Source organism: Podarcis cretensis (assembly GCF_951804945.1).
Source record: "Podarcis cretensis genome assembly, chromosome: 1".
Classification (NCBI taxonomy): Eukaryota; Metazoa; Chordata; class Lepidosauria; order Squamata; family Lacertidae; genus Podarcis; species Podarcis cretensis.
Window position 1 is genome coordinate 92,828,037 of NC_137170.1, and position 20,925 is coordinate 92,848,961.

General features: G+C 43.5%; 1 protein-coding gene across 1 annotated transcript in view; it reads left to right on the forward strand.

The window, feature by feature from the left end:
* The first annotated feature begins 11,787 nt into the window (after window positions 1-11,787).
* GLI2 (GLI family zinc finger 2) overlaps window positions 11,788-20,925 on the forward strand; it is a 201,339-nt gene continuing 192,201 nt past the window's right edge. Inside the window, exon 1 of the mRNA XM_079968565.1 lies at window positions 11,788-12,443. The gene's annotated coding sequence lies outside the window, so the exon portion shown is untranslated. The remainder of the gene's footprint in view (window positions 12,444-20,925) is intronic.

Here is a 20,925-nt window from a genome sequence, read left to right on the forward strand (position 1 = left end):
GCTCCCTCTCTACTACTTGTGGTCCCGCGGGAACCTCTCCTTCTCGTCCCTGAAATTCCCGCCCTTCCCTGTATGGTGATAGTAATGACCTATGAAATACTGGATGTAGTTTCATGTTGTCCGGCAGTTTGAACCTGAAGGCCACCGGATTGACTTGTTGTGTAACCTCGAAGGGTCCCAGTCGTCTCGGTCTCAATTTCTTGCAACCTCCCTTGAATGGTAACCCTTGTGTTGACAACCACACCCTGTCCCCAACCCTTATAGTTTCTCCTTCCCTTCTGCTCCTATCTGCCTGCCTTTTGTATGCTTCCTTGGCCCTGTCTAAATTCAACTTAAGCTGTTGATGTATAGCTTCCATTTCTTCTACGAAATGTTCCGCCGCCGGTACACTCCATCTTTCCTCCCCTCCCCCTGGAAAGGCCCTAGGGTGACACCCATAATTGGCCATAAATGGACTCATGCCCGTGGACACATTTTCGGCGTTATTGTAGGCAAATTCGGCCAGGGCTAATTTCTCTACCCAGTCACTCTCTCTCTCATTTACATAGCATCTCAAGTATTGTTGCAAAATACTGTTTGCCCTTTCCGCTTGCCCGTTGGTTTCTGGGTGTCTGGCTGTCGAGAAATTGACCTCCACGTGCAGTAGGCTCATGAGCTTCCTCCAGAACCTGGACGTGAATTGTTTTCCTCTGTCAGAGACCACCCTCAAGGGGACGCCATGCAACCTAAAAATGTGTTTTACAAATAACCTGGCGGTTTCCTCCGCCGTTACAGCATGTGAGCAAGCTATAAAATGACACATCTTGGTTAACAAGTCTATTACCACCATGACTGCCGTTTTCCCCCTGGATTTGGGTAAATCTGTCATAAAATCGGTGGACACTGCCTCCCATGGCTGTTCTGGGGTGGGTAATGGTTCCAGCTCCCCCCGCTCCTCCGACTCCGGTTGGGTTGCTCATGATGCCCTTCCTTCGCACAGGCAGCGTCGAAGACTGACGGATTGCTGTAATGGGATAAGGGGCTGCTTGTGCGTGAGCGCTAAGGTTCTCACAGTTTTGTAGTTAGTTTTAAAACTCTCCCTCTCCGCGCAGCCATCAGTGCATGGCTGCCTTAATCGCTGGCAGAATCCGTCAGTGCTGGCCCTGAATTTCTTCCAGCATAAAAGTTTTTTGACAGAAAGTCTCCTCCTTGATTCCCTGCACGACAGCTTTCTGCACAGAGTAGGCGTTCCAAGGGGAGGTCCTGAGCTCTCCCCACTGGTCTCGCTGGAAGCGTCTCTGAGCCTCACCTCCAACTCTGTCTCCTCCGCCTCTCCTCCTGCTTCCGCGGAAGCTCTCCCTCTCCCCCTGCTGGTTCCCTCCTCCTCAGCATCAGAGGGTCTCCCAGCATCCGAGAGCCTCTCCACCACCTTAAGCTCCGATGGCAGTTCCCTGATAGGTTCCTTTGGGTACCAAGGAAGGTCTCTGCAGGAACATGTGTGCCCACAGCTGCCACCCTGGCAGAGGAGAAGGTTAAAGAAACTACTCATTAAAAAAAAAAAACACCCAAAAGGTCTGAGTTAAACAGGCTCCCTGCTTTTTCCTACACAGAAGGGTGGGATGTGCATGCATGAAAAAATAAATATAATAGAAACAAGCCCCATTGGAATGAAGTAAACATAAAGAGGAAACAACTGTGCTCAGATATTGTTCTTGGCTGTGAATGTACACACATCCCTTCCAACTCTAGCATTCCACATGACAGTATTAGTTGCCGGTTGAGTATTTGTAATGTGGAATGGGAGCTTCATTTACGTGACAGCTTTAGTTTCATGGGGTCTGAGGGTCTGCCCAAATGAACAGGCAGCTCCGGGGCTTAGGGCCAGCATTCTGCCACCGACAGCCATCCAGCTCCAAGTAAGTGGTGAAGCTGAAACTAACCTCTGTATGGGATACTATACCACATCCATATTGCCCAAACAGTACATCTGTTGTGAGGGGTGGGAACTTAACAGCTTCAATTTCCCAGCATTTTGGAACTTGAGCGAATGTGGGAAACCCTTAACACTACAGGTAAGACAAAAGCAGTTTTAATTTGTTTGTTAAATTGAATACTATATGGCAGGGATTATGTAAGTGGTTGTTTTTTATTTTCTTCATTTTAGCCTTCTAAAATATTTGATAATCTCTTGAGCCATGGAATAATGGCATAATGATTGTATATACTTTTATTTTCTCCCTTGTGTTGTTTGCAATCCGATAAATATTTCATTTTCAATTTTATTTTAAATACCCTGGAAATGATGTCTCTAGTCTGTCAATGGCTTAGTCATGGTTAGTATGTAAATGCGTGTGTAACACAGAGATACAAACACAAACTTCTGGCCTGAGAATTCAGCTGCTGTTTATTTCTTTTCCAGTCCTATGAAAATACAAATTTTAAGGAAAAGGAGAGGCGGGAACGATGTTCCCCTGGAAGCAAATATGCCATTGCACAATATGGAAATGCTTCATTTGTCCCCAGAACTGTGTCCTCAGTCAATGGAGCAAGTGGAGGTACAAATGGTCCCCATTACCACTTTGGGGGCCTCTGTTTATCTGTGTTTTGTCATAAGAGTAAAAGAAGAGCCCAGCTGGGTCAGATCAAAGGCCCACCTAGTCCGATGATCCAGATGCCAGTGGGAAGCCCACAAACAAGGCCAGAGTACAAGAACTCTCTCCTCACTTGTGATCCCCAGCAGCTGGCATTATTCATATGCACACTGCCTTCCAACACTAGAGGTAGAACATAGCCATCCTGGCTAGTAGTCACTTATAGGCCTCCATGAGTCTCTGTCATTCCCCTTTAAATTCACTTTAGCGTTGGCAGCTATCGCTCCATTTCCAATGGTTATTTCCATAGTTTTAACGATCGCTGTGTGAAGAAGTACTGCATTTCGTTTGTTCTGAATGTCTCACCATTCAGCTTCATTGGAGGACAATGGATTCTAGCATTATGAGAGAGGGATAAAAAAAAAATCACTAGACCCAATCACTAGGCATATTCATAGATCCAGTGCGACTCATGCAATACGTTGGCGATTAATATACACAGAATAATAAGTTATACATTCTTTATCAACCTTCTGAGAAAAATACAAAACATTAAACAAAGCCACAGAGACTTGCAAACTACCCAACCTAAGATGAACTTGTAATGTCTGGTTTCAATAGATTTTTCAAATGCTTAACTCAGTCTTTTAGATAAGTTCATGAAGATACCAACAAAAGATAAGTTTGGTGTTATTCACAATACCGAGAGATGCTAGTGGAGTTGTAGATAGATGTTAATGAAGTTGTAGTCGACAGGGTGCTGGCGTTTTGCACCTGTTTTGCCCTGGCAGTCCAAGTAATCAAAACGCCGCTGTTCGCCCCCAATGGCGCCCTTTAACTGGGGCTTGCAGGTAGCACACTCCCAATATAGTTTTCCGGACTTCTTCAGTGGTCTAATCTCAAAGTCTTGATACATATATTGATATTCAATCTTATAGAGAATACTCTTTCTTAGCTTAAGCTTAAGAGACTGATTTGCTTAGCATATTCATAGATCCAGGCAGAATTGTGTGTGTATATATATATATATTTGGAGGGTGTGTGGAGGTCTAGGTAGTACATTTCACCACATGTAATGGACCTACCCAATGACTGACAAGTTTTGGTAGAACTTTTTTCAGGAGCTCCAATTAATTACAGGGCAGCTGTTGACAACATATACACTTATGGCACTGTTGCCCATTTTGGATGATAGAGGCAAATAGATGCTTTATAAGAGTTCATCAGCTTCCTTAAAAAAAAAAAAACATGGCCCATTTGGTGGTAGCATCAAACTGGGAATTAGTAACAGTTAATTTGGTGAAGGAGCGGTATTCTCAGATTTGATTGGTGGCCTTATGGGAAAACTTACTTTTCAACTGAGGGAAAGGAAGAATCCAAGGAGAAGAAAAATATGTTTTATGTGAAATTGTGTTGTTTTATTAAATATAATTTAGTCAAAGAGCATGATTGGCTTCCTCCATCAACTGATGCGGCTTTATGGAGTGATATTATAATAGGCTGACTGAGTTAATTCTGTCGTCTTTTTATTGTTTGGCTAGCTGATTATTTCTGTGATGGTTCCCTGATGGCTTCACACAGTATTTATTTGTTTGAGTGTTACAGATTGTATATTTGTGGGAGATTTTCTGATGTCTGCTTGTTTAGCTCTTATGTCTGCTGTAACCAAATGTATATGTGTATATGCTCCGAGTTTATAGTGTTTGTTTACTTGTTTTTTGTTGATATGAAAAGTCTTAATAAGCTGTTCTTAAAAACAAAAAAAGCATGCATATTCATTGGCTTGTAAGGGTTCTAAACCAGCTTGGCCAGCGCTTGTCCTTCTTTAGGAAGACATGCCCCATAGTTGGAAAGTTCAAACTCCCCAATATGTTTATTAGCCAGTGTGAGTTACTAATGGAGTTAAATTAAGGATTGAGGACCTGTGACCATCCAGATGTTGTTGGACTCCATCTACATGTAGACCCAGCCAGCATGGTCAGTAGTCAGGGATGACAGAATTGTAGCCCAAAAACATCTGGAGGGCCACAGATTTCCCATCCCTAGGCTACAGGGATGTGAAACAGGGTATCGCACTAGCAGACCATGCATCTGTTGAACAGGTAAAGGTAAAGGGACCCCTGACCATTAGGTCCAGCCGTGGCCAACTCTGGGGTTGTGGCGCTCATCTCGCTTTATTGGCCGAGGGAGCCGGTGTGCAGCATCCGGGTCATGTGGCCAGTATGACTAAGCCGCTTCTGGCAAACCAGAGCAGCACACGGAAACACCGTTTACCTTCCCGCTGGAACAGTACCTATTTATCTACTTGCACTTTCATGTGCTTTCGAACTGCTAGGTTGGCAGGAGGTTGAACAGTTAGACTACGGTATATTTCAAAAACTGAAGACCCACTTGGGAGCATTAATGTGCTGAAATGGTCTTTAAAACACAACACATCATCAGGCCTCATTCATAGTAGAAGCTAAACTGAATATTTTTTTAATGGTTCTGAGTATGAAGCATCATGTCTGCAGTTCAGCTTAATTTACTTTCTCTGGCTTGAGAGACATCCACAGCAATAGGAAAATCAGAATTTTGCAGAAAAGAAGGTAACAGTTAACAGGGGGTATGGTGATCTGGGGGCTGAAAACAGGAGATCTGGAACATATTTACATGTTGGTCCCAAAGCATCCCCTGAAGGCACATGATGCAGCAATTTTGCTGAAGTCAATGGCTGGTGAGGAGGGGTGGCCCTCAGGAGCTGGCAATGCAACAGGGGCGGGGCAATGGTGAGGTTTGGTCTCACTGTCAGAAGCACCAGATTGGGTGCATTAGCAAAGCCAATCTGCTCCAACATCACAGTATGAGGCTGTGACCCCAGTGCTGGGGGTCAGGTCTGTAGCAGCACCCCTCCCCTCAACCCACTCCTAAAAGATAAACAGTTCAGAGCCTGGTCAATGCCTGGACAAAAAACTGCTTTGAGCAACATGATTGGGGGAAATAGACAGGGTCTAAATGAAATAAATAAAAGGTTATGAATTTTGCCGTATTTGAAAACAGTGAATGTGTGATTCCCTTCAGCCTCTGATATCCACATTTGCACTCCAATTGAATTTATTTCATCAAATCACAGGGTGTGTACATTATATACCTTTAAAGCACATTCAAAGCACATTTATCCTCCCCCCCCCAAAAAAAAAACCCAACATATGTGCACTGTCATTTGTTACGGGTTTCTGGGAGTTGTAACTCTGTAAGAGGGAAACTATAGTGCCCAGTATTCTTTGAGGGAAAGAATGTGCTTTGAATATGCTTTACAGGTATCCGCAGTCATAAATGACATCTAGTCCAATCCCTGCTGAGGCAGGAAATCCACTGCAACTTCAGCATCCCTCCTAGGTGACCATCTTAGAAACATCTAACAAAGAAGTCCGTTCCACCTTTCGACAGTTCCTTCTCTCAGGTAGTAAATTCTTCTTCCTATTGAGCCAAAAACCCTCTATCTTGTAATTTGACTCAGTGGTTCAGGTCATACCCTTGAGAACAAGAGGAAATAACTGTGTTCCCATTCAAATATTTGAAGATGGCTATCATATCACTTCTTGGTATTCACTTCTCCAGACTGAAATGTCAATATGCTGTGGTTGAACTATACGTTGAAGATGTTGGCTTCAGAGATTAACAGGTAGGGAAATTTGCTGAGAGCGGGTGATTTTAGGAAGGAGCTGGTGGGTTGGGGACCTTGATTGCTATTATTTATCTGTATTAAAAACAACCTAACAAACTTTAAAAACAATGGAGTAGGTTGAATTCAATTATATAATAATATTATAGCAATGCTAACCTGATGCGTCCCCTTTCCATCTTTGTTTTAACCTGGCCCTGAATGATAAATAATAGAATCCCAATTAACCGGTAATGGTTAATGAGGGGCAATAGTTAATCAGAATCTTGGAAGAAGAAAGTGGTTCTCCATTTTGACAACTGCAATTTTGGGTGCTGCTGTTGATTTGGAGCAAAAACTGCTTTGGGACTACTTGTCGCTATATGCTCATGCTTCTTACTTGCTCAGCCTGTACAGTTGTAAATAAACAAAAAAATATAAAACACCATAAACATCCATTGATCTCCCACTAGGCACTGATGCTGTAAAACAACCCCAAGCTTTCTCACTGTTTAGGAAAAGACAACATGATATAAAATCCCATTATAAATTGCAGATTTTGAAAATAACTAACAATAATGTGTTACCTGGATGGGAATCAGTACTTTCAGCTTTGATCTCAACACTAACATTTCTAATTCAATAGTTCACATCCAACTCAGAAGGCACAGCACTTAGGCTTAAAACAGTTTGACCCATGTTTACAAGAAATAAGATAGAAGTTAAAAGTGAGAAATTTAAAATCTGAAGGGAGGTGGATTTATGTGTCAATAAAATCATTTTCCTCCTATCAATAACTTTTTTCTTCTAAAAAAAAAAAACAGAGTGAGTGATGAATGGTTGATCGAAATGGCAAGATCTGTTGCTCACTTCTTTTTCAATTCTGACACTCTTTCTCTGATGCCTGCTTGTCTCTAGTCCTCGAAAACTTTATCTGCAAATGCTTCAGGTCTAATGCTCTTTGCAGCATTAGACTAGAGGGATGGGGAACATGGCAGCTCAAGGCTTGCCCAGCCTCATTCCCATGGCACTAAACTATGGCCAAGATTCTTGCAAAGAAAAGCAACCACCACAACAACTGTGAAGCTTTTAAATAATCCCTAGAATGGTGCCAGGTCAGCCTGACAATTTAATGAAGCTTGATTTTAATAGTTGCATGGCAATGTATATTTTCAACAACAAAATCCAGTGAGAGACTTCCATGTGTGCTACCTTTTGGGGGGGGGTGTAATCTAAAACTGGTCCCAGGTGATCATAGGTAAACTCATTTTATATAATCAGGCTCAGTACAAATGCCTTCAGTGGTCAGCACTACTGCAAAAATGAATGAAGTCCACTGAAGGGAACTTTGAACATGTATGGCATCTTTCCCCCTCCACACGATAACCAGGCTCTAAGTGCCTGAGGTCAGATAGTGAGTTGATTTGATCCATCTTCTTTGATCTGCTTCTGCCTCACATACTTCTGTCTTCAAAGTAATTATGTAAGAGTCAATTCCTATGGCCACTTCAGTTCAGTAAGTATGGTAGCTTGGGAAAGTTGGTTAACTATAGAAAAGTGGCCTTTATATGTGTGCTTTCCATCCTCAGTATGAAATATGGCTTGGGTTTCCCATGCTATGCTGTGACAGTGCATCATAAGCGAAACTGCAGCAGAAATGGCACAGCAAATCGTCACCATCTGCAGCCTCTATAGAAGCATAGAATTGTAGAGTTGGAAGGGATCCCAGGCGTCATCTAGTCTGCCCCCTGCAATGCAGGAATCCTGCCCACATCTGACCCTAGGTGGGCTCAAACTGTAGCACCCTGCTTGTGGTTAACGCTTAGCTGGAATGAAATATTCAACGCAGCAATAGAGAAATTAAAATAATAATTTATTTGTCAGACAAATAAATGAGAGGCACAGTGGTATACGGTTACCAAGCTCTGGCCTGGCCTCCTGCCATTCTGGCCAGCACTTATATTTCCTTAATCCAGCCCCCTTGCTCCTCCTGTGGCTGCCTCTGTCCAATCAGCCTGGTTGAAATTCCTATTGGCTGTTTGCTAGAACCAATCACAAAAGATACACCCATTTCCTCTTGTCCTTTTATGGGAAACAAAAAGCTATATATTCTTCTATCTATAAATGACAAATAAGTAGTAATATATCTTACATGTGTCTCAACAAGGAACCTTAATTACCAGCTCACCTCGCCCTATTGCCCTCCAAAACAAATGGTTTAATCTTAAATTTTTATCTTAAACAGATGTCAAGGATCTTGAGTTCACATCATCATTGAAAGATCTCCTTCTTTTGAAGGTCTTTTAAACAAAGGCCTGACAACCATATGTGTGCTCTAATGATGTTTCCTGCTTGGCAGGGGGGGCTGGGCTGGTGGCTGATGGCCCCTGTGATCTCTTCCAACTATATGAAATAAGAATCTAGCATAAGGATTTAACATTTCTTAGCTTCTAATTCCTTTGCATAATTACATTTAAGCCAATATATTTAATACATAACATAGATAGCTTTTTAGAAGAATAAACCTTTTCAAAGTAAAAAAGGAAGGAACAGTTTCCAGCCTCAAAATAAGATAGGAAAAAACCTCTCTTCTCCAGCCAAGCCAGTTGCCTTTTTCACTGCTCTTGACCTTTCAACCTTAGGAAAATATGGCTCAAGTTTAATGGGAGGCACATGGTTTTATTTTACTATTTACCCACTCTTAATTATGTTTATCTCTGCTTTTTTTATCTTCTGTAATATGTAGGGTCAGTGTAACCTTGGCTGTCAGCCTGTAATTCCCTTTTTACGACTTTGAGAATTGTTTTCTGCTATAAATCAGGGGGCCCCCTTATCCAGGAGAATAAACATCTTGCCAAGGTTCTTAGGCAGCTGGTCTTCTGCCTGGCATGAACATTTGAAAATCTTTAAGCTCATTTTAAAATACAGGCCCTGATCAAGCCTCAATAAAAATGCAGGCTATGATTAGATGCCTCAAAACCACCAACCTTCTGGTTAACAGCCAGAAGCACTGACCCATTGCACTACTTGATGTAGGATAGCCCATGTTGAACTCACATTGAATTAGAATAATAAAATCATAGAGCTGGAGGCGACCACAAGGATCTTCCAGTCTAACCGCCTACCTGCACAAGACATTTGCTGCCTCAGTATCCCTGATAGGAAGCCCTCCAGCCTCTGTTCAAAATATAATGAAGGACAGTCCACCCCTTTCTAAGGCAGTCTGTTCCGCTGTTGGAAAACAAATTTGCTCTATCATCTGATTCATTTCACTATCTCACATAGCTACGCAGGTGAAGCTGCACAGGTACACAACAAACTGGTTAAAGCTTTGCACAACTGTGGCATGTGCCAGAATAGCCATGCTTCCACCAGTGACATCGATGGACCATCTCCAACTGGGCTGTGATGTGTCTGTGCATTCAAATCAAAGGCCACTTTATTGGTCAGTTGCTTACCATTTCCCACTAGTGGCAGAAATCTCCATGAATCAGTTTGATATGGTTTGGGTGCTGCACATCTTTGAGAACCTTTGGGGTGAGCTTTCCATATGGACTGGCCTTGGATTGCATCAGGGGGATGAGACATCTTTTTCAGTCCACAGGCCACATCAGCTCCTGGGCAATCTCGGGGTGGGAGCACATGCCAGTAGATGGTGGGACTAGAAGCAAAAAGTGAGTGGGGCCGAGGCAAAAAGTGGGAGGATCAGTCTTTCTGACTTCCTTTTGTACACTAGGACACCTTCCAGCTACACAAGTCAAAGGTTTATACAGTGTTTTTTTCTATATATATAAAGTTTAGGGGTACTCTCATTTCCCTACTCATATTGAAATGCTGCCCCTCAATGAGGCCAAACTTAGGTTCACAAAATGTTTAGGGGTATGCGTACCCCTGCGTAACCCCCCTCCCAAAAAAAGCACTGGGTTTAAATACACCCACCACACACACACACATCCTCCAGCTAGCAAGAAAAATGCATTTATCACAGGTCAAGCCAGGCAAAAGCACGTAAGGAAGGACTGTTCCGGGTGTGGCTTGGGGATGAGGAGAGACAGAGGCACCAGAAGGGACACATTTGGCTGCAAACCTGAGGTTCCCCATCCCCGGATTGCATGTTATTTACCCATGCCAACACCACTGGCTCATGCCTGGGAAATTCTGCTTTGATGAGAGTATGGAATAACGGGATCAGTCACTCCTCATGGAAGGCCAATTCACACATTCCGCGTGGTGTTCCAGCAACACAGACATTTTACTACCAAAGGTCAAGATAACACACACACACACCCTTCATTCCTTGTACAGAAACTGAATGGATTGGTATTTGACTCTTGAATTGTAGAGCGGGGGAAGCTTCAGAAAAGGAGTACAAAAATGATATGGGCTAGAGCAACTCTGCTACGAGGAAATGATACAAAATGTGTGGGCTTTTTAGGAGAAGAAGAGTAAAGCAGAGGACATGATAATGGTATACAAGACTATTCAGTTTGGAGAAAGTGGGTAGAGTTTTTCTCCCTGTCTCACAACACTTGAACCTGGCGCCATTAGCTGAAACCAAATGTTGGAAGATTCTGGACAAATTCCCCCTGCTGCCACTGCCCAAGACAGGCTGGCCACCACATTGGATGACTTTAAAAGGGTTTTAGACAAAAGCATAGAGGATAAGCCTATAAATGGCTACTAGCCATGATAGCTATGTCCTCCTTCAGGTGCCAGAGGCAGTATCATTCTGAATGCCAATTGCTGGGTATCATAAGTGGGATCTCCTTTCAGGCTCCCCATAGGCCATCTGTAAGGTCAGGATGCTGAAGTAGATGGGCCATTGGCCTGATCCAGCAGGGCTTACTTTCATCTGATGTTCTCCTCTCACTTCAGAAATGGAGGTGGGGCAGCATCCTCCACCATAACTGCAGGTGCAGGGCAAGCAATGTGGCACACATGGAATTGCCATCCGACAGAAGGGAATACATGGGAGTCAGAAGGAATGGCTGGTAGTGTTGAGAAACAGTGGCAAACAGACTCCCACGTCCCACACCAGCATTCTCTGACTGAGCCAGCTGCCCCACTCTGCCTAAGGGGAGGGCCTGCCCTGAACAAAATTCATTTCAGCAGCCACTGTGCCACTACAGGCATGCACCACTTGGTCAGTGTGTTGCCTTTCACATGTTACTCCATGGTGGGCTCCCAAGTAGCCAGAGCTAATACCTACTTGGGTAGGACCCTTCCTGACACAGGAGCTAAAAGGTGTGCCTGTTTATGGGTTGTGTGCACACGAAGTCTCCAGCTGTGTGTGCTTAACACTCATCACCTGCATCCCTTAGGAGAGATCAACCTGCCCAGCTGTGATCACCTCTCTGCTCCTTCCAATCCAACCCCACTAGCTGCGTCCCGCTTCCAACTTCGGTTATGTGGAAAAGGAAAAAGGAAAAGCGGAAGGAGAGAGAGAGAGAGAGAGAGAGAGAGAGAGAGAGAGAGAGAGAGAGAGAGAGATCCCAGACTATCTGGAACAGCTCATGGTGCAATTGACGAAGGGCGGGGAGAAACAGGAGGCGCAGGCGTGGATTAGAATGAAAACAGATCAGTCAATGGATTTGGACTCCGGAGATCATCTGACTTGAGTTAACAAACCCCAACTGGATTTCGAAGTGTGGGAGAGAGAGAGGAAAAGTTTCTTTTCCCCCTCCACCTCCTCTTTCTTTTTTAACTTTCCTCCACTGGCGGCGGCGGCGGCAGCGGTAGTGGTGGTGGGGGGGAAAAGCAGAACCCTCCCTCTCGCGCGCTCTCCTCCCCCTGCTGCGTTCCTTAATTTCTCCCCGAGCGTGCGCGTCCGGGGATGTCCTACGTTGGGATGATGGATGGCAGGAGGGCAGAAACGCGGCGACAGCCGAAGAAGCGCCCAGCACTTTTTTGAACTCTCCCTCTCTCCCTTTCCCGGACGATCCTCAATGAGCCTTCGAGAAGGAGGAGGAGGAGGAGGAGGAGAAAGGGGAAGCTTGCGCTCCAGCCGGGATTTTTGGTAGCGGCAGCAGCAGCACCATCAACAGCAGCAACTCCCGCTTTTCAAGAAGGGGTAGAAAAACGACGCACAAAAGGACTGCAAGCGGCAACAACCCTCCCTCCCTCCCTCCCCCCAAGCCCTGAAGTGGACGATGGGGCGCTGGATTCGCAGCCCTCTCCTGGAGCCGGAGCAGCCGCTGGCCCTGTGAAAAAGCAAACAAACTTCTCTTTGGGTAAAGTTGCTTCCCTCCGTTTCCCTCCCCCTCCCCACCCCCACATTTTGGAATGCTTTGGGATTCTAAAGCGAGTCCTTCAAGTGTCGATTGCCTCCCCCCACAGCCGTTAAAGTGTGTTTGTTTGCGTGTTGGAGCAGACGAAGGGGGTCCGCGCACTCTTTCCCGCCGCTGCCGCTCCCCCACCCTTGGTGGGTGTGACGGCAAAAGTTGGTAACAGGCGGGTCGGTGCTGCTGTGGATTGATTGATCTGAAGCAGGGAACCTGCGCACGTGTGTCTCCTCTCTCTCTCTCTCTCTCTCTCTCTCTCTCTCTCTCTGTGTGTGTGTGTGTGTGTGTGAGTGAGAGAGAGAGAGAGAGAGAGAGAGAGAGAGAGAGATGCATTTTCAGGAACTGTGGCGGTGCCTTTCCTGCTACAACTAGGCAGGAGGGGAGGAGCAGCAGCAGATGAGAGATTGACCAACGTTCGGCTTGGAATGTTGGGAGAATTCCTCCCCCACGGGGGTGCGTGGGTGGTGGGAAAGGTGGGGGCTGCCCCAATACTAGTGAGGCTGCCGCTCCTTCTGGGGAAATCCGTCCTGCTTTCTCTCCGCCTCCCCCCCCCCCCCACCTGTGTGTTTCTGTTGATTTGAAATCTCCCATCTCCGCGGAAGACGGGCGCGGGGGTGCCTGGGTGGGAGTCAGTTCCTTCCACAAGAAGCGGCTTTCCTTGCCCTGCTCCACTCCCTGCAGCTCCCACCCACGCGCCCCAACTTTCCACGAGTTTTGCGAACATGTGACGGGCGGTGTTGGTTGCTTTTCCCCGCTGCACACCTTTTGGACTGCAAAGCGTGGCGCGGATATTTCATAGCGGTATCTTACGCATAAGCCAGATATCCTACGTGCATCTCCCTCTCTCTCTGTGTGTGTGTATACCAATCCCGCAGGGATGCGTGTATAGGCATTTTCCAGAAACAAGACGGTAACCTGGCGGGGGCTGTGAGCCTGCGATTATAACGGGGAGTGAGTGATCACTTATTTGCAACTTAAATTTTGGTGTGCGCGCCATTCCCTAAAATCTTTTACAGGGAGAGATGGAGAGGCTCTTGGGTTTGACTTAACTCCTCGCAATTGTCTCCCTCTGGCCACTTATCCACCCCCCCCCCTTTTCCCAAAGCAATCTTTCGGCAAGTATATTTGCGAAGGAATTTCAAAAATCCACCCTGCAACTTGATCCCTGTGTGATGGGGAGCGGCATGGAGTGAGCTGGGCGCCAATCCTATTAAGGATTTGGAGAGCTGAAGGGGTGCTTACCCCCCCCCCCTCCAAGAACTCAAAGGCTTGAAGACAATTGTAGAAGGAGGGAGGGAATCGTTTCTTCTTGTTTTTCTTGTTAACCCCCCCCCCCAAAAAAAGACCCTCCACACATACTAAATTGCTGTCATTTGTTGAGATTTTCCAGGTGCACCTTTGCCTAAAATAGTTACCTGAGTTTCAAACTATTATGCTTGTGTGTGTTCAGATTCTGGCATTAAAGATGTGTTGTTTGGCCGGTTGAACACTTTCCATCCAAGTTGCACGGGGAGTCAATGTAGAGGTTTTCAGGCAGCATGATAAAGAATATAGCCAATAACAACTTTGGAAAGGGTGGGAAAAATGCAGAAGTTTCACATAGGCTATCCCTGAAGTGGGGGGGGGGGGATTACAGGGATCCTTTGGAACTGTAGCACTCAACCAGATAGGTGCTGAGGATCTGCAATGTTCTTGCTGCTTATGGTCCATGAGATAGTAAAGTTGTTAGGATATTCCTCAATGTAACTCACTGAGAGCACAAGACGACTTTTAAAAGACTGTTGGTCACCTTTCATTGCAAGTGCCACAAAAATAACATTGCACTGGCCCATCAAAACACCACTCTTAAGGGGTGTAGAGACTGGCAAGATAAGTCTTCAGTTGCAGGGGGATTTTAGCTTTGTGTGTGGATGTATGAGAGGGAGATCCCTGTGGCCAAGATCCTCACAAAGAGAAGCACTCTAAATGCGTAGGGCATTTGCCTTGTAATGAGAGGTGTGGTGCAACCCCAATACATGTTTACTTGAAAGTTAAGTCCCACTGTGTTCAGTTAGTTTTACTTCCAGAGAAATGTATGTGTAGAACAGCAGCTTAGCAGCACAATCCTATGCATTTTTACTCGGAAGTAAATGAAGTTGTATCCGACGAGAGCTTTGGCTGGATTGTGCCCATTAAATAAAAGTAAAATGCAAATGCATAAAGTAATACATTGGTTCCTTACTCTTTAAAAAAAAAATCGACAATGCACATAGTCTGTTATGATCTCTCTTATTTTATGTAGTTTTTCAAAACCTGCACATATTGGGGTACCCTTTCCACAGCTAAAGCGTTTTGAAGTTTATGTATTATTGACTGTTACAGATAAAAAGATCAGTTGTAAAACTTTCTCTCCTTTTTATGCAATAGAGGTCTCTGGGGATGTCCAAGAATTTGAAAGTAAACGTTGCACTCGCATGCTGCATAAAATAGCATTTAAACAAATATTGTATTGGCATGTCCCACGAACCCAGTGCCAAAAGAGTAGAGTAAATAAACGGTGAAATCCAAAATATACAGACGTGGAAAAGACTGATTTCTTGCAAAGACTTACTGATTTGATCTGTTTGTTCTAGCTACCTTAGATTTAAGAGAGAACCTTATGGGGGGGGAGGGCTTAAAAACAAATTTACGTACATTTTGCTGCAAGGAAAACAAATTGTGCTGCCTACTTTCACCTGGAAAAGGAAATCTTTTAGATATATAGTACATCATTTACAGCTTTATAAAAATCATGTTGATTGTTGCATATTGCTCAAGCAGTAGTCGTTGGGGTTTTGTATTAATATATCTATATATATATATCTTGATATTTGCCTGGAGTTATTTATATTTTGTTCAGAGTGCCAGGAAACTTTGACACCTGTCAAACTTTGACTTGCCCTCAACATAAATGGCATATTGAGTATAACTTCACATCTGGCTATATATAATCTAACAAATTACCCACAGTGGAACTTTTTGTGGGGCGATTAAAAAATAAGGCAAGTTTCCAATTTGACAACCCACCCACAATTTTGAAAAGACAGAAAATCAACTTATACTGAACTGTTTCTCTTTGGTGAACTTTTCAATCCTCTGGGGTGTGTTTGTAAAAGAGATAATCTTTAAAGCAAGGTGTGGGGGAAGATTCACTTGATGCTGAATCCTGTTGTTGCCTTAAGCGCATAACTTTGAAGTGCCCAGAAATGTAACCACTGTACTGCATAGGAAAACATATCCTGGGGACTCTTTCCAACTTCCTTTTAATGTCTTTATTTCTTCATGCGTCAAAAGGGTTGTAGGTTTGGGTGGATTCATATGGATAAAAAATGGTTGCAGCTGGACATTTGTGTATATGGTATGTGCACTGAAGGCTGAGACATAACACTTATTTAAATCCGATGATGCTGATTTAAAAGTCATCATTCTGATTTAAATCTAGAGGCAACTTGGAGGATATTTCCCATCTTATTATGAAAAGCTGTGCGGGCATATGCTAAGCAACTGGTGTCAAATTCTTAGCTTGTTTTATGTGGGAAGAATCTTGAGAAGCATCCTTATTTGAGCCAATTGGAACCATTTTAGAAAGGGTGGGGTGTAAATGTTTAAAATAAACCATTCTAGAATTTATATCTGCCTTTAATGTGACAAAGTTTGAAATGCTATCCTAAATGATTGCAGAAATCAATTGCCTTTTCTTTATGCTAAGAAAAATTTGAATAGCAACAAACGGTATAGAAGATACTTTTTGTCAATATAAATTAGAATGAAATATTTGAGATACTTGACATTATCCCCCCCCCCTTAATTCAGATTTCTTAAAATTATTTAGTTACTTGTTTAAAAAGCACCTGACGATGGGTTGGGTGCCATATGTGGGTGAACTCAAAGGAGAGATCTGTCCGCTGACTTATAATCAAACATGGCACAGGTAAAGGGAAGAAGACATTTATCCTGAAAAGTAGAGCCAAAATAAAGAAGTAGGTTTTAAGCCACTAGAAGGAAAGGTAAAGGTGACGGCAGCAGAGATGGAGCTGCATAGCGGGTTCAGTCCTGTCTTTTAAAACCTGAAATGTGCAGCCCAATCTATGCACGTCTGTTTGAAAGTAAGTAATCTGAATTCAATGTGGCTTAGTCCCAAGAAGTCATAGATAGGACTGCAGCCTTACAGCCCAATCCTATACTCCTTTACTCAGACATCCTACTGTGAGGGGTGTTGCTCCCAATAGAGTGTGTATACAGCTGCAATCAAAGGAAATCACTCATAAATAAAATAATGTAGTGCTTTTACAGTACTTTATTTTCAAATACTCAATTTCTGGCCCGGCATACTGCATTGCCACATTGTTACCATTGCTATTTAGGATCAGGATGTTAGGAAAAAGGCTGTTCCAAGGCATTCTAATTTTAGATTAATTTGGTGTTTGTTAATATCATAGAATCACCCTTCACGCATTCCAAGGTGCATCTTTTACACGGACAGTCTTTTCCCCAAGCACATAAGAGTGTTGTAGAAAAGTGAATAGACATTGCTACCCCTTGCTCCCTCAACTCCTGGTGGCCTACTGTAAGCCAGTTGTTTGCACTGCATCCTGAAAGATACACAAATCCTTCAAGCTTTTTGTGCTCTCAGAAGTGCCTTGTTCACAGTGGAGTTTCCAGTACGGATTAGCGAAGAAAGCAAATTCAGCCAGCAATCACACAAAACTCTATATTTATTTGTGTAGCAAACACCCATCCATTGCTGTCCTTAGAATGAGTACACTTAACAGTCTTACTCAAGTTGAAGTAGAGGGTTAAAAGGAGAAAGAGGTGATTTTGAATGGTTTGGATTTTTTTGTGTTTTTTTTAAATACTCTTATTCCCTAAATACAGCTTCTCTAACACTTCTTTGGACTGTTTGCACTTGAGCTACTTGTTCTGTTATCTGAATTTCTATGAATGAAGTTGACTGCACTGCAGTGTGTTAATTTACTTGAGCAGTGTTTGACATACACTTGAAAGCAGGGTAAATATAGAAAAGAACTGGGGTTTATTTTGTTAGCATTTCGAAGGAAAAGCAGCAACCCAAAATTGAATCTTGAGAGTTAATTACTTCCTTTACCCACACTGCCACAGTGCAAAAACATCTTATGTAATGGTCTTTGGTTAGATACCTGCACACTTTGTGAATTCCCATTGGACACTTACAGATCTTATATAGGGCAATCATGAAAGCTCGGAACATATGGCTGCATATGTAGAACTCAAGGGTAAATTGCTGGAGATGATCTCTTCACTTTATTTGGAATACCCAATGAATGGGGAGCCAACAATAATAACAGTTTGGATAATTAAGAAAAACTCTGTGTTTTGTCCAGAAATCCACTTAAAGTATACCAGAGTTAAAAGCTTTATTGGAACCTGAAGGAAAGGCAGAAAAATGTCCCTGAATCTGTTAATCCTGGTGCAGTTGTTAGGGCTTTCTTTAAATAAATGAAAAAGTGCTAGGAACTGAAAAACAATAAGCCCAAATTGCAGCTGAAAAAGAGGTGCCTGATAATACAATCTTATGCATGTCTACTCAGAAAAGGTCCCATTGAATTTGATAGGACTTTTCTTCAACCTTAGTTGGTCACCAGGATCTGTACATACTAGGCATCTGGACCTCAATCCAGAGTCTACTAATGATGGTTAGAAGCTTTGTTTCCACACACACCGCCCCACTCCTTCCCTTCTCGATTTATTACATTTTTTAAAAACTGGCCATTACTATTTAAGTTCTTAAGACTAGATGAAGCAAAATAATACAGGCCAGAGTACTAGACACTTGCTGCTATGTATCATTTCTGTTCCCTTCCCACTTTCAAGGTCTGAAAGGGCATTTAAAAGAAGCCTTAGCCCAGCTCGAGACTTTTCTCCCTGTTCCCTGCTAGAAAGGGGGAGAAATAGAGAACCCACATTAATTTTGTGCATCTGGGAGGATAAGCTTTTAAAGCAGGCTCTGGCGTTTTTGGGTTAACTTGAATAGGTTAATGTTTAAAAAAAGAGGGGGGTGGACACATTGGTGGGGAGTGGGTTTTAACTGAGTACCCAATCCCATTCATTCATTAGCATAAGAAAACCAGTTTTAGTGCATTTACTATTGTATTGAGTGAAGAGTTCCAACAGTCAGGAGGAGAAAGAAAGTGAAAAGCTGCAAAGAAATGATGGGCTATTCAGATTATTCAGCAAGCCCCCCTCCTCCCCAGCTCCGGTCATCTGCCTTCGAGATCGGGGGATCGGGGATCTCACTTTTATCTCCCCCCTCCACTTTCCCTTTTCTTTTGCCTTTTTCACACGTTCACTTTTGTCAAGGTTTATTGATCACGTTTTTTTCTTCTCCGCAAATCTGTGGAAAATTTAATGAACCAAAAACAACAGTGACATAAAAGGAACTTTTAGCACCAGGGCTGAATTCTCTCTCTCTCTCTCTCTCTCTCTCTCTCTCTCTCTCTCTCTCCACATTTCAGCTAGAATTCTGCCTCTCCTCCTCATTGTGTAGTTACTGTAGGAACATACAGTAGAAACTGGGGGGAAACAGCTGCACTGGTAACTGTTCATGGGGGGGGGGGAGTTTGTATAATGCGTGTGACCTGACAGAAAGCCCAATTATAAATGCCTTTCTCTCTCCTTTGATACCTTTGTGAGGGTCAGATGCTAGACACTGCTTCTGCTCCTGCTCACCGGACTGCATCTGATAAAGTATTTCCTTTGAGGGGAGAATGAAGCCCATTAGTTGCCTGGCATTTCAACCCAAGTCGCAATGATTGCGGATTACCAGTCCTTATTTACAGCTCCCTCAATTGTTTTAGTGGCCTGCTCTTTGCTCGGCCCACATCTGCCCTGCCTCTGTGCTGTCTTGGCGTGTTTTATGATGCAAATGTTTTTTTGTTGCTTTACAAATAGTTTCAGTATCTGGATGATCTCAGGTGGCGTAGCTGAAAAGCAGCTTCTTTTCTCCCAGTTGGACTCAAACCCTGTAATTAAGCGGGGCTTCCAGGGCGATTATATATTTGGTTCCAGTACCCTTTCGGAGCAATTTCCCTTTAGGAAACCAGTTGAACTTTCGGCTCATTAGGATGCGCTTGTGGTTAATCTGAAAGGCTTTGGACAATAGCAATTCTTAGCCCTCCTTCTCCACCCTACTGCCTTTTCTCTTGATTGCATGAGTACCAGAATAGCGGGGAAATGGAACTGAGCATATTTGTGACAAACCACATTAAGATGCATTCACCTGGATATACTGTAGAGTAGTTCTCTTGGAGCTGTTATCTTGCTTGTTTCACAATAACTTCTGAATTCTTGTTTAACTTCTTACTGTGCTTGGTCTTATACGCTGACTCCCCAAATGTGAATGTATATATTCCACTTGCATACAAGCACACATACTCCTACTGTTATAGATCTAAGCTAGTGAGTGCAGCTATCTGTCAACATTTGCTTCTGCCTCTCTGAGAAGTCTTTTAAAGCATTCACAAAATGCACATGGGGTTGCCTACATAAGGGACAGGTAACCTGCGGCCCTCCAGATGTTATTGGACCCCAACTCTCAGCAACTTCAGCTAACATGGTCCCTGTTCGGATGATTGGAGCGAGATTTGAAGGGCCACAGATTTCTTCATCCTTGGTCCACATTCACATGTTACCAGTTTTTTTTACATCCGCTCTCATATTAGTCAGTTTTCCAGCTGGATTTTTAAAAAAAATGAAACAAAGGGAGAACACAGGAGCACAGGAAGCTGACTTATACAGAGTCAGAACAATTAGTCCAGCAGTTTTCCAAGGTTTCAGGCAGGAGACATTTCGAGCTCTGCCTGGAGAGGCTGGGGATTAAACTAGAGACTGACTGACTGTGAAACAGGTAGCTAAGAATGGAATGGAGGAATATACTACAGTGGTACCTCGGGTTACAGACGCTTCAGGTTACAGACTCTGCTAACCCAGAAATAGTACCTCAGGTTAAGAACTTTGCTTCAGGATGAGAACAGAAATCGTGTGGTGGAGGCAGCGGGAGGCCCCATTAGCTAAAGTGGTACCTCAGGTTAAGAACAGTTTCAGGTTAAGAACGGACCTCCAGAACAAATTAAGTTCTTAACCTGAGGTACCACTGTATTCATTGATGAGCATATGTTGGGGACGGACAAAGGATATAACTCTCTTTACAATGGCCCCACTTCTTAGCTTCCCAGGAGCATCTGGTTGGCTATGGTTGGAATTACCGTAATGGGCCAATAGGTTACCCTTTGGTCTGGTTTAAAAAGGGAATAATTACTATGGATCATGAGTTCTTAAGATAAGGGTTTGAAGCCAGAGACTTCAGAGGTTCAACTTTAAAACCTACATCACTGGTAACAATTACTTTCAATTTATTCATGAGTGGGGCTAGGATTCT